The sequence below is a fragment of the Lithobates pipiens genome, unplaced genomic scaffold, assembly GCF_037356315.1.
Source record: "Lithobates pipiens isolate NorthernLeopardFrog02 unplaced genomic scaffold, aLitPip1_a1.2 Scaffold_24, whole genome shotgun sequence".
In the NCBI taxonomy this organism is placed as follows: domain Eukaryota; kingdom Metazoa; phylum Chordata; class Amphibia; order Anura; family Ranidae; genus Lithobates; species Lithobates pipiens.
The window spans coordinates 5167090-5174353 of record NW_027507786.1 but is presented as its reverse complement, the minus strand read 5'-3'; positions in this window follow the sequence as shown (position 1 = coordinate 5174353).

Sequence of the window (7264 nt, the reverse complement as noted above, 5' to 3'; positions counted from 1 at the left end):
AATCATATAGTTATTTATGTTTAGTACTCTCTAGAGATATTTAAGAATAAATTGCTATTTTTTTTTTTTTTAACTTTACATATTTTACATATTAACTAAATTATACACCACACTTTTTTTTTTTTTAAGGTTATTAATCGGCCAACTAATCAATTATGAAAATAAATGTTAGTTTCAGCCCTTGTAACTCTGTAGTAAGTATAATGATGGTGTAGAAGCTCACCTAGGTTGGAGATGTGTCCTCTGCTCCTGTCTTGGGATATGTCCTCCTCCTCTCCTGTCCTCGTATTTATTTGGGAGCTGGGGGTGGGGAGGGTTGTAATGTTTACTTTTTTTTTTTTTTTTTTGGAATTCCAGTAAATTTTGTTGCACTATATTTTTTTTTTTCCTTGTGCCCCCTGCTGGAAATGGTGGGAACTGCGCACGTTCTGTCCATCATTTGTCAATAGGGAATTTCCCGGCTGGAAAAATGGACTTTGTGACTGACAACCTCAAAGTAGGAAAGTCGTAATCCAGTAATTGGGGGAAATCCCAGCCAAGGTCTACAGGAGACTGATTGCAACTTTGTTTTTTGTGCTGGACGAAATTTGGAAATGGTACCGATGGCGTACAGGCTGTGCCAGGCACTCCATCGATGGCTGCATGGCATTTCTCAGGGAGGGTTTCCTGATGGTGACAACCGTGAACCATGACTGTGTTATGTGTTGAAATCTGTAGCTTGCATGGCAAGGTGACAACACATTACCACTACTGGGAGAGCGTAAGAAATGTGTTGCCACCTTCATACCACCTTCAGTGCCTACATATCAGCATGTTGGAAATAATATGTATTAGTTTAATAAAACTGCATATTTAGAAATATTGAAGGACTTTTTTTTTTTTTTAAGCCCCCATCTGACCTGGCCTCGTTTATAGAGCAGTTCATTCATTTTAATGGGCTGCCCCCTACATGCAGCAAGGAAGCGAATGCACCTTTTTTGAGCTTCGAGTGCTACAAGTCTAACGGCACGATTGTCGCTAATTATGTAGTGTGCAAGAAACGCTTCTTATGCTTGCTGCTTTTGGGATGCCATTAAAGTGGAAGTAAACTCCTATTTTCTGATTGACCTGTAGGTAAAATGAACGGGCGCCGTTTAGGAGATATTTAGGCAGGCAGCAGCCGGTGACGCACTGAGAAAGGTCTCCTTCCCCTCTACCCGGGAGGCACCCACCATGCTAGTCCCAGGTATGCAGGTGGGAGAATGGAACATGGAAGACGTGGACTCGGGGGTCAATGTAACTGGGGTGTGTGAAAGTGATGGAGCGGCTGCACAGCCTCTGGATCGCATCAATCTGACAGCTTGTGTAAAATCCGACTGCTGCTGCTGCTGACATATACGTTGGTGGCAGTGAGATGGTTAAACCCAAAAACCAAACTTTAGTATATAGCAGTGCCGATCCTTAAAATTGACGACTGCATAGTTTTTTAATTAAACATTTTAATACAAACTGGCAGCATTTGAGAGCAAAAATGATTCAATCCTACCACGGGAAACGTCAAAGTTTGTCCACTCAGATAAATGTTTTATTATTATTATTTCTATTTCTTCTCTGTTCTTCTCCCTCCTTCCTTCATCCCTCTTTCACTCTTATTTCTTCTCTTTTCTTCATCTTTTTTCTTTCTCTCCTCCTTTTCCTTTTCTCCTTTTTCTTCTTTCTTCTTCCTCTCTCTACTTCTTCTTTCTTCTCTCTTCGGCTTCTTCCTCCTTTGTTCTTCCTTCTCCCTTCTTTCTTCTTCTTTCTTCCCTCTTCTTCCTCCTTTCTTCCCTCTTCTTCCACCTTTCTCCCTCTTCTTCCACCTTTCTTCCCTCTTCTTCATCCACCTTTCTTCCCTCTTCTTCCTTCTCCTTTCTTCTTCCTTCTCCTTTCTTCTTCCTTCTCCTTTCTTCTTCCTTCTCCTTTCTTCTTCCTTCTCCTTTCTTTCTTCCTTCTCCTTCTCTCTTCTTCCTTCTTCCTTCTTCTTCCTTCTTCCCTCCTCCTCCTCCTCCTCCTCCTCCCTCCCTCCCTCCTCCCTCCTCCCTCCTCCCTCCTCCCTCCTCCCTTCTCCCTCCTCCCTCCTCCTCCCTCCCTCCCCTCCTCCCCCTCCCTCCCTCCTCCTCCCTCCCCTCCTCTTTCCTCCTCTTTCCTCCTCCTCCTCCCTCCTCCCTCCTCCCCCCTCCTCCCTCCTCCCTCCCTCCCTCCCTCCCTCCCTCCTCCCCCCTCCCCCTCCTCCCTCCCTCCCTCCCTCCCTCCCTCCTCCCTCCCTCCTCCTCCCTCCCCCTCCTCTTTCCTCCTCTTTCCTCCTCCTCCTCCCTCCTCCCCCTCCTCCCTCCTCCTCCCTCCCTCCCTCCTCCCCCCTCCCCCCTCCCTCCTCCCTCCCTCCCTCCCTCCCTCTCCCTCCCTCCCTCCTCTCTTCTCCTCCTCCTCCCTCCTCCTCCTCCTCCTCCTCCTCTTCCCTCCTCCTCCTCTTCCCTCCTCCTCCTCTTCCCTCTCCTCCTCTTCCCCCCTCCTCCTCTTCCCCCCTCCTCCCTCTTCCCTCCTCCTCCTCTTCCCTCCTCCTCCTCTTCCCTCCTCCTCCTCTTCCCTCCTCCTCCTCTTCCCTCCTCCTCCTCTTCCCTCCTCCTCCTCTTCCCTCCTCCTCCTCTTCCCTCCTCCTCTCCCTCTTCTTCCCTCTTCTTCCCTTCTTTCTTCCCTCTTCTTCCCTCTTCTTCCCTCTTCTTTCCTTCTTTCTTCCTTCTTTCTCCTTTCTGCTTGTCTTTCTGTCTCCCTTCCTCATCTATTCTTCTTCCTATGACTCCTAATGCAACACTTGAAACAAACCGCACACCAGAATCATGTGACGCCTTCATAAAAACTTGAATAATCTCATGCCTCCCGGGTAACACACATGTGCGGCGGCAAAGAGGGTGAGCTTTAAGGCTCCATGCACACTGAAGCTCAAAAAAGCTATTTCTGGACGCCAGATTGCTGGCAGAAAACGCTGGTTGAAAAACCTGCTTTTAACAGCGTTTTATACTAGCGTTAATGAGCGTTTTACAGCGTTAGCGTTAATGGGCGTTTTTTATAAAAATACACAGAGGACACTCCAAAAATCCCACAATGCATTGAAAAATAGAATGCCGAACACTAATGAATGAGCGTTAATGAGCGTTTGTCGTTTTTTGCCGCTGAAAAACGGCACTTTGAACGCGAATTTCTGGCGTTCAGAAAAAAGCCCATAAACTCCACTGCTTATTAAAGCTGAAAAACGTCCATGTGTGCATGGACACATAGGCTAACATAGAGTGGAGTTTATGGGCTTTTACAAAAAACGCCCAAACACCAATAAACTGCAGTTTATCAGCTTCAGTGTGCATGGAGCCTAACTGTCGCACATATGTGTCTATAGGCAGCGGAAGTTTACATGTTGAGAGCACGCTCCCTCAACATGATCAAGCTGTCATAGTTCGCTCCCGGTCTCTAGTAATGATTGGGAACTGGGCTGTCATGTGACCACTGTGACAGCCAATCGCAGTGGCGATGTGATCGGGAAGTCTGTCTGGCCCTCCTGGGCATAAAGATCCTGTTGAGGGCACCTCCGGCTCAGGTGGGAATCAGTTAAGCGATAGTAAAGACCGGAACTTGCCAACTGTGTTTGCGATATTGTTTGTCATAAAAATCATCATCCGGGAAGAGATCCGCTCATCTCTCTGTACACAAAGAAATCTCTAGAACTAATCCCGTTATAAAGTACGCTGACACTTGTGTGGCGTGCGTCATCATTGACGTGTTTCAAGGGCGGACCCTCTTAATCAAAGCACCGATTAAAGAGGGGTCCGCCCTTAAAATATGCCCGAGTGACGCACGCCGGAGACAGCGGTTGCATGCTTTATAACAGGATTAGTTTGATTCCCAGTCTGGAGAAAGCAGCAAAACTTTGGATTCCATTACTCTCATATATAATAATAATAAATGCTAATTACATAAATTATTATATTAATATTTTATTATAGTAAGTGGGCGGACGTGGACATTTTTCCTGCACAGGACTGTATTATTTTTTACACCCGAGCGCTGCCACTTTGTATCAAATTGTGTGTTGTAGTGCGCTGCCTTTAAAGGAAATGGTACATGCGCATTTTCTGGTGCATTACAGTCCATTTAGATGCATGGGCTGCCTTACTGCCACACATGTTAAGTGAGCACTGTGCAACAGCGTGAACAGGCCCCAAAAATATGGGCAGACCTGACCTGCATTTCAATTCTGCAGTCCACTTGGCCATTTAAACATCTCAGCAGTTGGCAGTAGAGAGAAGGACAGAACTCCTCCTCCCGATCCTGCGCTAGTCTCTCGCCCCCTCATCATCTCTGCAGTCGGCTGCAGAGAGGAGGACAGAACTCCTTTTACAGACCTTCACCTCTCCGTGCTGTCGCAGCAACACCTCGTCTTCGCCTCACACGTCTCAACATTCAGCTGATTGCTGCCCTCCTCTGGTCCTCCTCCAGACTCTGCACTTTGTGTTTCCCACCCCAGCTTCTTCCCAACAGCAGCACAAAGTAAGGGGCCGGCACTGTGATGAAAGGGAGGGTGAGGGACTCTTGACTTCTGACGGTGGGTGGGCTTACTCTGGACATCTAGTCTTCTACCATAATACTGATGAGGCCTGAGATGAAATGGAGTTTGACACCCCTGCCTGCCATAACTTATTGACTCTCGTGAATTGTGCACTCGCCTGCTTTTATTTCCTAATAATAAAGTGTTGACTGTAAAGCACTAGGCCTGTGTCCCTGCTTTGTTTGTATTTTCTTTTCAGGCCAAATGTTGTTCATTCAGAATAGAGTGAATCAGAAAAATACCATGTTATGACCACCAAACAGAGCTGACAATCAAAGTAAATAAGTAATTTCCTGTGATCATCGGCTCCCTCTAGTGGCCATAATGCCATATTTTCCTGATTCAGACATTAAGACAGCACAGTGGCTGTCTGTGCCCATTACAAAAAAATGGCTTTTGTATTGTGTTTTTTTTTTTAGTTTTTTTGCATTAAAATGAAAAATTTCTTCATAAATTTAGACCAATATGTATTCTGCTAGATATTTTTTGTAAAAAAACAAAATCCCAATAAGCGTATTGTGGTTTACGCAAAAGTTATAGCATCTACAAACTGGGATATATACTGTGTGTGTTTTTTTTTTTTTTTATACTCGTAATGGCAATCGGCGATACTGCGGCGGACAATTGGACACTGACACTTTTTTGGAACCAGTGACACTAATACAGTGATCAGTGCTAAAAAATATATACACTGTCACTGTACTAATGACACTGGCTGGGAAGGAGTTAAACATCTAGGGTGAACAAAGGGGTTAACTGTGCGCCTAGCCAGTGTTTGTGTGTACTGTGTGGTGCTTTTACTAGGGGAATGTGTTTTTGCAAGGAAAGAAAACCCATCACTTTCTCCCTGTCAGAACGGAGCGCTACATTGTTTACATAGGCAGAGCTTTTGTCTTGTGTGTCTTCCGAACGATTGGCGGGTGCCGGCGCACATCCATTGGCCGACACCCGCTGATTGCCTTCTGCTGTGACGGCAGCACCCGCGCGCCCCCCTGCAGGCAGTAGTGCAGAATCATATATATATATATATATATATATATATATATATATATATATATATATATACACAGTGGTGTGAAAAAGTGTTTGCCCCCTTCCTCATTTCCTGTTCCTTTGCATGTTTGTCACACTTAAGTGTTTCGGAACATCAAACCAATTTAAACAATAGTCAAGGACAACACAAGTAAACACAAAATGCAATTTGTAAATGAAGGTGTTTATTATTAAAGGTGAAAAAAAATCCAAACCATCATGGCCCTGTGTGAAAAAGTGATTGCCCCCTAAACCTAATAACTGGTTGGGCCACCCTTAGCAGCAACAACTGCAACCAAACGTTTGCGATAACGTGCAATGAGGCTTTTACAGCGTCCTGGAGGAATTTTGGCCCACTCATCTTTGCAGAATTGTCCTAATTCAGTTACATTAGAGGGTTTTCGAGCATGAACGGCCTTTTTAAGGTCATACCACAACATCTCAATAGGATTCAGGTCAGGACTTTGGCTAGGCCACTCCAAAGTCTTCATTTTGTTTTTCTTCAGCCATTCGGTGGTGGACTTGCTGGTGTGTTTAGGATCATTGTCCTGCTGCAGAACCCAAGTTCGTTTCAGCTTGAGTACACCAACAGATGGTCGGACATTCTCCTTCAGGATCTCTTGGTAGACAGCAGAATTCATAGTTCCTTTTATCACGGCAAGTCTTCCAGGTCCTGAAGCAGCAAAACAGCCCCAGACCATCACACTACCACCACCATATTTTACTGTTGGTATAATGTTCTTTTTATGAAATGCAGTGTTCCTTCTACGCCAGATATACTTGGACACACACCTTCCAAAGAGTTCCACTTTTGTCTCATCGGTCCACAGAATGTTGTCCCAAAAGTCTTGGGGATCATCAAGATGTGTTGTGGAGAAATTGAGACGAGCTTTGATGTTCTTTTTGCTCAGCAGTGGTTTTCTCCTTGGAACTCTGCCATGCAGGCCATTTTTGCCCAGTCTTTTCCTGATGGTGGAGGCATGAACGCTGACCTTAACTGAGGCAAGTGAGGCCTGCAGTTCCTTGGACGTTGTTGTGGGGTCTTTTGTGACCTCTTGGATGAGTCGTCGCTGCGCTCTTGGGGTAATTTTGGGCGGCCGGCCACTCCTGGGAAGGTTCACCACTGTTCCATGTCTTCGCCATTTGTGGATAATGGCTCTCACTGTGGTTCGCTGGATTCCCAAAGCTTTGGAAATGGCTTTAAAACCCTTTCCAGACTGATAGATCTCAATTACTTTCTTTCTCAATTGTTCCTGAATTTCTTTGGGTCTCGGCATGATGTGTAGCTTTTAAGGATCTTCTGGTGGACCTTACTGTGTCAAGCAGCTCCTATTTAAGTGATGCCTTGATTGTGAACAGGTGTGGCAATAATCAGGCCTGGGTGTGGCTAGAGAAATTGAACTCAGGTGTGGACAACCACAGTTATAGTATGTTTTAACAAGGGGGGCAATCACTTTTTCACACAGGGCCATGATGGTTTGGATTTTTTTCACCTTTAATAATAAACACCTTCATTTACAAATTGCATTTTGTGTTTACTTGTGTTGTCCTTGACTATTGTTTAAATTGGTTTGATGTTCCGAAACACTTAAGTGTGACAAACATGCAAAGGAACAGGAA